Genomic DNA, 11,291 nt, shown 5'->3' with positions numbered 1-11,291 from the left:
ATTGCAAGGTTTAAAAAATAAGTACTCATCGACTTAGGCCCTGTTTGGCATGGCTTTGGAAGAGCTTTTGAAGACTTAAAGTTATTTTTAGGTGTGTTTGGATGAAATATAGAAATAGCTTTTTGAATTTAGAAGAGCTTTTAAGAGAAGCAGTGACTCACCAGCTTTTTCAGGAAGGGCTTCTAAAAAAACACGGGAAGCTATTTTCTTGTTTTAATGAATATTTCATAATACCTATTTTACCCCTATTTTTTATAAAACAAAAAAATAAATTACATCTTTATCCTAAATTTTGAAGATAACAGTTATATAATACGATTTCTTTTTTCTTAAAAAATATTCTATCTAATTTTTCTAAAAAAATCTACGTACGATTTTTTTTTAGTTTTTATTTTTCTTATTATTGTTTATATATAGAATTTCTTTCTCTAACTACATTTAGATTTTTATATTTGAATATTTAATTTAAAATTTTAGATTTTTTGTTAATTACGTTTAGATTTTTATGATTTTTTATTTATTAATTAATATTAATTCATATATGTATGCAATTAGATTTTTTTTTCTTCAAAAGAACGATTAATTTTCAAATGAGTTAAGACATAACATATATTATTATTATTATTATAAACATATATTTATGGTTAAATTTGATATTTATTTTATCAGTGCTTTTATGCAGTATATACCAAACACTCTGAAAATCTCTTCAACAAAGAAAAAACTCTTTCAAAATATAAATCCAAACAGGAATTAAAAAGCTCAAACTTTTACTTCTCTTATTCTTATGTCTAAAAGTAAAAGTAAATGCTATGCCAAACAAGCCCTTAATCCAAAAAGGCGAAGAACAAGTATTTTGGATACTGTTTAGTAGTTGTTTATTGTTTATTCTAAGCATATCCTATTTGTTATAATGGATATAACATACAATTTATTTGGTCTCATTTTTATTAAGAATATGCTTCTACTATTATTATCTTTTGATACCAAAAAGTAGTCTTTGGGACTCTGATGGATACTAAACAATAGCACTTGTAAGTATGATAGCAAATGGTAGTTTATAATGTTTAAATGTTGGATACTAATAGGTAGTTTTTTTTTTGTAGTATAAATTACTAAGTATATAAATATAAATTTATTGTTGCTAATGGATTTAATCTGATGTAATAAAATAATAGAAATCCCCTATATTACTCACATTCATAAAATCTTTCCATAAATAAATGTATTTACCAAACCACTAAGTATATAATTCCATGCATGAAAATTTAATAAGATATAAAATGTTCAAACATTCACTTTCACTTTATGGATACACATAAGTATCTAAAAGTTATTTGGTGTTAAAAAATGTGTTGGATATCATTTAGTAGATAAATATATGTAGAATATCATGCAGTATCAAAATGTGTAGATAGAATACCATTTAGTTGGTAAATATGTAGAATAGTGTGTAGTTTAAATTATGCATTTTTTTTTTGTATAAAACCATATGGTACCATTTAGTATTAAATTATATAAATATTTTAAAATAATGTAAGATTATATACGATACCAAATCCCAAAAATTAGGATTTGAACACTCTCTCTTTCAATATACCAAATCAACCATGAAATGCAAAGAAAATAAGAAGAAAAATGATTTAGTATTGTAAAGCAAATCAATTAAATAAGGCAATAGTCTATGTTAAAAAATAAGTAGGTATAATAAATAACTATATATTATTAGATACATTATTACAAATTGTGATTACGTATACTTGCGTAGCTTAAATTTCGCAACAAATCCATTATTAGATAATACATTATATAGTAATAAGTTTTATAGGATACCAACAAGTATCAAACTATATAGAATATTATATAGTATCATTTATTAATTATGTCATTATGTTCTCAAGAATGGTTAAGCACATAGACTATCAACTATAATGATTATGAAGTGAGTAGTGTATTTTGATATCATTTGGTAGCTCATTTGATTTTTTTAACAACTTAATTGATGATTTAGAAATTGAATCTAGATCATATAAATTGGAGATATAATTTCATATTCAAACTAGATTGAAACTACATTATCTACATCTAATTAAAATCTAGTGATGATCATCTTGAAATATGTGTAGATTCAATTTACAACAATGCATAAATCCAACACCAAAAAATAATAAATAGTAATAACATGAAAAATAGGATACCAAATAGTATCCAAATAAATAATTTTGGAGATTGAAGTAAATAACATGGTTAAATAGTTCTAAATAAAAATAAACTACTTAGTTGTATCCAAAATAATAATAATAATATATATTATAACAAATAGAGAATGATACCAAATAGTATCCCATTTGCATCTATTTTGGATTTTCTACAAATAGTTATAATGATTAGCGTTAAAGAGAAAATCAATTAAATAAGGAAATATATTTTATGTTTGTAAAATACCAAATCAGTCGTAGAAGTCAAAGAGGAGACTAAGATATATGATTGATGAGTCTTAAAAAGCAAAACAATTATAGAAGAAAATATATTGAATGTTGGTATATGTTAAATGTAATTATGGTGAATATTAAAATATAAATAGGTATAATAAATAAGTAAATAAATTTTGGTTGTTTGTTATTTAGGTTAATAAATATTATAATACGGGTATATTAAAATATCAATGTCAAATTAGTAATTATTTATATTATAAGGATAGTGAGTGTAAATCTTCCTTTTTTTTAATCTTTTTTTTCAGCTATTCTTAAGTGTGAAGCCCGTTTCTATTTTATTATTTTTTAGGGAATAGTAATTATATACATACATAAAATTTAAAGTATTTTAAAAAATACATTCAATCAAATTATTTACACAAATAACATTGCTACGTCAGGATAGTATACAAATTTTGAAAAAGATCGAGAAATCTTGCTTCCTGAAATTTTTTGTTTTTTCTGAGTTGTAAAAAGTTGCATTTTGGTCGCTTACGATATCGATAAGATACCAATTGATTACTTTTTTTTTTATTAAAACTTTTATTTTACGATCATTATTTCACCTTTTGGTTACTTCCAAAACTCATTTGTAGACATCTTAATATATCAATTAATTATTTTTATGTTACATTTTGGTAGTCTTCAAGCTTATTTCAGAAACTAATGAGTGACCATATAGTATAATAAGTTACCATATAGTTTTTTAATAAAAATTAATTTAGTATACTACACAGTAACTTTTAAATGAAAACTTTTAATAGACTTTTTTAGTCACACATGTAATTTACATGCCTTATTATTTAAGATATTTTTACGTTACATTCAAGTCTGGTTTAGAAACTAATTAGTTATCATATAGTATAAAAAGTTACTCTTATACTTTCAAGTTATCATGAATAGCTTATTAGAACTGATACTTTTTAGTATACTACATAGTTACTTTTAAAAGCTACATTTTTATTGTTTTTAAAATTGGTTACCTTTCGATATATTACAAATTTTTTGAGTAAGCCACAAATTTAAAGCAACTAACAAGTTTAGTGAGTTGCGAAAATGAACATTCTTATATTTTATTTAAAATTTAACAAACAATATTCTAAAGAATTTATTTAAAAAAAATTACTTAAAATATTTCTAAAATAGCTTTAAAGTTGTATATCGTATAGTATCTTTTTTAAATGTAAAATATGAATACAAATTTTGTTATATTAAATTTTGGTTAAGTTTAAAGTTTAGTTACTTTTTGGTTAACAAAAAATGAAAAAGAAACTAAAAGTTTGCTTTTTTATTTTTGGTCATTTTCTCCGGCGACGACGAAAAATATATGCTTCCCACATATCAATGACCACATTGAAGAGTAGCTCGCGATAGTACCACTCTTGAGTCGATCCGACTAGCAGTGTGGTTGGAAAATATTTTTGGAGTTAATGAGAAGAAAGAGAAATAAAGAAACATTAAAAAAAAATTAAAAGGTACCGTGTATATATGTATGTATTGAGAAAGATGAGAATAAGAAAAAATTAATTTATATCCTTATAAGAAAAATGGTATAATTGTAAATATTTTTGTACACATTATTATTGTAAATAATTTGATAAAAGCAATACATGATGTAAATTTTCCTTTTTTTTTATTCATTTTCCTTCTCAATTTTACATTCCTCTTTTCAAAATCTAATTATTTAATTGATTTGATTTAATTAATAATATATATATGTATATATATATATTTATATGAGTAATTGTGGATTCGAAAAATCTACAAGAAAAAATATATGATCCTGTGTTGAAATGAGTAAAGGTATGTGAACATGAAAGAATTGACCCAAACAAGCAACACAAGCTAAGTTATAGAGTTTAGGCTAGCCTAGAGCCTAAGGCCTTAATGCTCATATAAGGATGGGCCTCATTGTGCAAGATTGTTGGGAAAACTTATACATGATCTTGATTTATTTTCATATAGATCTAATATTAAAAAAAATTAATATAAGATAACATAGAACATGTTTCTAAAATTGAATTCAAAGAGAAACAGTGATAAGAATACTTGCAGTATACGCAGCGGAATGAATGAGTCATTCCTTCAGTTTCTCTAACCTTTGTATTCTTTATGTTGCAGAGTATTACCAAGAAACTGAACCGATCTTCTATTATCTTCACAGTCTTCCAAAGTATCCATAGAATCACCTAGACTAGAGTGGGCAATTCTCAACAGATGAGATAGATACAGAGAGAAGAAGAAAAAATAACAAAGAAGCTTAGAAAAAGACTTGGGTTTAGAGAGAATCTAAAAACTATCAGAAACTTGTGTTTTTTGACTTCTGAACTTCTGTAACATATGTTTTTGACTTCTCTCTAAGCACTCATTTTATAGACTCAACTATGTCATTTAATTTAATTAAAAAATCAATAAAATAATAGCCAATTAACAGCCCTAGGTCGAAATTATCATGGACTTTAGCCCCGTGAAATTTCCCATTTGATTACAAGCCCATTAGACTTAAAATCAAGGCCTGTATTAATTTCTTTTGATTTAATTATTTAAATAATTATTTAAATCATTTATGTAATTAATTATTTATAATTTTAACATTTATTAATACTTATTTAATAATTTAGATACCAATTTATATTAATTAATAAATCTACCATAATTTCTCTTTTCTTCTCCAAATTACATAACTTTGTGAAACTATCCAAAATTGACATTGTCAACTTTGATAATTCTAATTGATAATTAAATCAATTAATTGAGACTATCTAGATGATTTTATCCAAGGTATAATGGAGAGCATGGGCCTATAAAATCAAGCTCCAATAAGTTATCATAAATCTAACAAATAAATTTACTAACTTATTAATTCCTCGTGACTCCACTAAAGACTCGGAATTTCACTCTTTAATTCATAGAACGCTCTATAAAAAAATATAGATACGTTATTAATTATCCATTGTTACAACCATAATTGTCACTCAATCCTCTATAGACGGTCTACAATGAGATAGGACTAAACTACCGTTTTACCCATCATTATATTTTATCCTTAAAACACTTAGTTCCTTGTAAATGATATTTCAGTAAACTAATTTAATTACTGAAATGAGATCTCTATCATTTAACACCTTGAACCAAACTAAAATGAAACCATCGTTTTACTTCTTCATCAGAAGCTATAGATGTTCATATCTATGATTAACACTCCCATCAATTATACTACCAAGTTCCCAAGATGTAAGTATGAGCTAGTCCGTAGAGTAAGCTGGAAACGAACAAGTCAAAAACTCAAATAATACAATCAGTTAGAATACTAACCACTCAGAATTGAGATTGAATTGACCTATGGTCAACTATATGATATGACTAGAATAGATAATAGCGGTATGTTTACTTATCTTATCAATTGTCAGTATCGGTCCAGTTCGATGTAACAAATACATCCAATTTTATCTACTTTGCTAATGTTCTGGAAAGAACATAACACTGTAATGTGTAAGTAGAACATATCGTAGATTGGCAAGTCAGTGTAAATCCTGTGCACTGACTAATCTTAGGACTAACTTATTTTTGAACATATAATCATATTTATATTCCACTTTGATTACGTCACTATAAATATGATTAGCTATATGCTTGAGATTTAATATAAGTTTATAGTAAAAAAATAATCATGAAAATAAGACATGTGAGCAAAGTGATTGACCAAGTTAAAAAATGATTTCTATTCTTTTATTGATAATAAAATGAGATTACAAAGAAATTAGGTTTTAATTAGGGCATAAAACCCCAACAAAGATGACCTCTCTGGATGCCAAAAAAAAAAAAACATAACACACTCCTGAGGTAGTCCCGGGAGACAATGGGTCAAATGATGAAACCTTTGCTCCTCACAATCTTGGTTGAATTGTCGCAAAATTTTGGACATGCCCTCCATCTCGCGTATGTGCACCCAGCGAAGCCATGGCCCTCGCCTCGTGATACCCTTCGTCTCACGCATGTGCTCCCAGCTGCATCACGCCTCACGAAGCCACAACCTCGCCTCGCGAGACCCTCTGTCTCACGCATGTACACCCAGCTGCCTTGTGCCCTGTGAAGCTACGGCCCCCGCCTCGTGAGACCCTCATCTCATGCTTAGGCGCCAAGCTGCCTCATTGAAGGCGCCGTGTCATGCCTATGCTTCTCGCCTCTGGTGTGCTTACAAGGCGCCGTGTCTCATCACATATGCCACAATGAGGCCTTACCCCCCTCCCTAAGATAAGCGCCACGAACGAAGCACATTATCTCCTGTGGGTCCCACAAGATGTAGAGTCAAGGACCTCTTAAACATGCGTTCAAAGAAGGTTAGAGAAGACCCCACTACGATTCAGTATGAAGTCAGAAATGGTGGGAACGGCGAAGGATGTCACCCATGATAACATATCAGGATTTCAATACTTCAAGCTCGTAGGAGCAGAGTATCTTGGGAGGGTGAGAACCTACGTATGACTCTAGGAGCTAGTAAAGGTACGAAATGCACCTACAAACCAAGAGGAGTTAGGGCACGGACACAATGTCCACGCTAGACAAATAGTGGTAGTACAAGAGTGGTACATAGTATGGACTCCCTTAGCACACTTATGAGGTCTGTACTCGACAAGTAGTGGAGGTACAACATGGTACCAAGGCATGAGTACTTTTGCAGACCCCTGACACATACTAAAGTCGACCACCACTCCTCCAACACCACTACTACCTATGCTACTACCTTGACAATGTACCTGCGTACTATTTTGTCCCCGGAGACCACCATGTATCAAGGGTCATTAGAACCCAACTATAAATAGACTATCACCCCTCAGACTAAGGGGTTAGAAAAATTCATTGTATACTCAGGCTATTAAGCAATATACACGTTTTTACTCCATTTTTGATTTGCACTTATCTTTCCTCAAGCCCATTCTAAGTTCTTTCTTAGTCATTGTCTTACTAAGCTTTGAGTTTTCCGACCTAACATTGTTGACGAGTTCTCACCGTCAATAGTTTGGCGCCATTTGTGGCAAGAACAACTAACCAACAATAGTTCCTCCATTAATTTCAGTAAGAAATCATGGCAAGGCATTCAAAACGCCTACAAGACCACCAAGAAGTGGAGGTTCACCTAGACGGAACCCAGCTAAGGGCGTCCATGAGGGATCCTCCGCCGCCGACGAATGGAGGTGCGACGGATTTTCCCAAGGAAAATGGCGAAGAGGAAGAAGTATCATCCCCTGCCATCCATCCTACACTAGACCCTGTAGCACATTCCACCGCTCCAACGAAGGGTTGTACAACTCACCCTCCACTGCGGCCACCCGTGGCCCCAAGTTCAAACCATCAGGACCCAGGTCCCTCTAAACAGAGACATGGTAAACGCCCACGAGTACACTTCAGTGAGTTCAAGTTTCAGAACTCATCACTATGAAGATGAAATACGTGACCTGGACTTGAAAAAGCAAAGGTTGTAGGCCACTATGGAGAACATGCAAGAGGTACTCAACGACCTGTTACACGAAAAATCTGATGCTCCCTTTGTTGGGGTTTTATTCCCTAATTAAAACCCAAATTCTTTGTAATCTCATTTATTATCAATAAAAGAATAGAAATCATTTTTTGACTTGGTCAATCACTTTGCTCACATGTTTTATTTTCATGAATTTTTTTTTAATATAAACTTCTATTAAATCCTGAGCATATAGCTAATCTTATTTATAGTGACGTAATCACAGTGGAATATAAATATGATTATATGTTCAAAAATAAGTTAGTCCTAAGATTAGTCAGTGCACATGATTTACACTGACTTGCCAATCTACGATATGATCTACTTACACATTGTAGTGTTATGTTCTTTCCAGAACATTAGCAAAGTAGATAAGATCAGATGCATTTGTTACATCGGACAAGATCGATATTGACAATTGATAAGATAAGTAAACATACTGTTGTTATCTATTCTAGTCATATCATATAGTTGACCATAGGTCAATTCAATCTCAATTCTGAGTGGTTAGTATTCTACTTGATTGTATTATTTGAGTTCTTTGACTTGTTTGTTACCAGCTTACCCTACGGACTAGCCCATACTTACATCTTGGGAACTCGGTAGTATAATTGAGTGGGAGTGTTAATCATAGATATGAACATCTATAGCTTCTGATGAAGAAGTGAAATGATGGTTTCCTTTTAGTTTGGTTCAAGGTGTTAAATGATAGAGATCTCATTTCAGTAATTCAATTAGTTTACTGAAATATCATTTACAAGGAACTAACTGTTTTAAGGATGAAATACAATGAGGGGTAAAACGGTATTTTAGTCCTATCTCATTGTAGACCGTCTATAGAGGATTGAGTGACAATTATGGTTGTAACAATGGATAATTAATAGCGTATCTATATTTGTTATAGAGCGTTCTATGAATTCAAGAGTGCAATTCCGAGTCTATAGTGGAGTCACGAGGAATTAATAAGTTAGTAAATTTATTTGTTAGATTTATGATAAATTATTGGAGTTTGATTTCATAGGCCCATGGTCCCTATTGTACCTTGGATAAAATCATCTAGATAGTCTCAGTTAATTGATTTAATTATCAATTAGAATTATCAAAGTTGACCAGGTCAATTTTGGATAGTTTCACAGAGTTATGTAATTTTTAGATGAAAAGATAAATTAGGGCAAATTTATTGAATAAGATAAATTAGTATCTAAATTAATAAATAAGTTTAACTCAAGGTTCAAATTATAAATAATTAATTTGATAAAGTATTTAAATAATTATTTAATTAATTAAATCAATAGAAAATAATACATGCCTTGATTTTAAGTCCAATGGGCTTATAATCAAATGAGAAATTTCATGGGCCTAAAGCCCATGATAATTTTGACATAGTGCTTCAAATTGACTATTATTTTATTAATTTTTTAATTAAATTAAATGACCTAATTGAGTCTATAAAAGGAGTGCTTAGAGAGAAGTCATAAGTTCATATTTCTAAGACGACAGATAAGTTTAATTATTGGTTTTCTGATAGTTTTAGATTCTCTCTAAACACAAGTCCTTTTCTAAGCCTCTTTTTTTATTTTCTCTTCTTCTCTTTGTATCTATCTCATGTGTTGAGAATTGCCCACACTAGTCTAGGTGATGCTAATGATACATTGGAAGACTGTGAAGAAATTAGAAGAACGGCTCAGTTTCTTGATAATACTCTGCGACAGAAATGATACAAGAGTTAGAGAAATGAAGAATTCTTTCATTCCGCTGCGTATACTGTAAGTATTCTTGTCTTTGTTTCTCTTTGAATTCAATTTTAGAAACATGTTCTAGGTTATCTCATATTAATTTGTTTAATATTAGATCTACATGAAAATAAATAAAGATCCTATTTAAGTTTTCCTAACAACTGGCCTTAGAGCATTTGGCAATCTTTATTTTCATGCATGAACATGTTTAAAATTGGATTATTTGACGTGTTTGAATAATTAGATGGATTTTCATGTTTTTATGAAGCATATTGATTTTATGTGATTATTTTCAATTTTTAGGTTATTTTGTTGTGTTTTCTATGCTATTAATTTTTATATATGCTTTATTTTGTGTAAAGCATGTTAAAAATTAATTAGAAAATTGTTTTGGTTTGAAAAATTGCTCAAATTTGTTTTTTTTGCCCTAGCTGCCCATGTGCCCCCGCGCGCACGCACGCAATGAACAGTACCGAGTACTATTTATCGGGTTTTTTTTTAAATTAAAGAAAAATAAAAATTGTGACAATTAATTATTTATAATCAAAGCCAAAAATATCAGATTTGTTTTTGTATTTAAAATTGTTTTTTAAAATATAAGATATTTTTGTTAGTTGATATTTAAATAATTAGATATTTTCTACAAAGATTCAAATTCAAATTTAAAAATAGACTAACAACTTAATTTTAAATATTTTAATATATTAAAATATTAGAATTAAGATATCAGATATTTAAGATATTTTCTTTTAAATTCTTGATATTTTTATTAAATCTTTATTTGAAAATATAAATATCTGTTTATTCTATAGTTTTTAATATTTAAATTATTTGAAATTTGAAATTTGTTAGTTAGATATTTTCATGGATATTTTAATTTTTTTTTAACTGTTTTAAGATATTTTAGGGTTGTTATAACTATTTATATTTTATTTTTTTAAATGGTTAAAATATTAGCTAATAGTTGTAACAACACAAGATTTTTTTTTTTGAAAAACAGTTTAGATATTGATTTTAAAATTTAAAATTAGTTAAATTTTGAAAAATATCAAGATTTTCAGCCAATTAATAAAATATTTTTTTAATAAATGGGATTTAAATTAACTTTGGTTATTTGTTGATAAATCTTATTTAAATTAAATTAATTTTTTTTTTCAAATTAACCTAAAACCAAGTTGATTGTTGATAAATGAAATTTAAATTAACTATTGTCAATTGTTGATAAATTTCATTTAAATTGACTTATTTTTTGTAAAAATTTAATTAATTTGAATTTTTTTTGATAAATTCTAGATAATTAATTGTGGTATTTTTGCATAAATTCATAGAATTGCTTATATAGTATCATGATTAGGCACATCCATTTATAACATGTCTGTTTGCACCATATGTTGTATTTTTGCAATTGGGCTTAGCTGCATATAGTGGCCCATATGTTTGTTAGATATATGGATTTTGCCAAATAAAATATTCATAAAATGATAGGTTTTATTTGGGCCCATTAGAAAATGTAAAGTTTAAATTCCTCTCTTGTGGATGATTCCACTTGTGAATGCCCATTTT

The sequence above is a fragment of the Humulus lupulus genome, chromosome 1, assembly GCF_963169125.1.
Source record: "Humulus lupulus chromosome 1, drHumLupu1.1, whole genome shotgun sequence".
NCBI lineage: Eukaryota > Viridiplantae > Streptophyta > Magnoliopsida > Rosales > Cannabaceae > Humulus > Humulus lupulus.
This window is presented reverse-complemented; position numbering follows the sequence as displayed.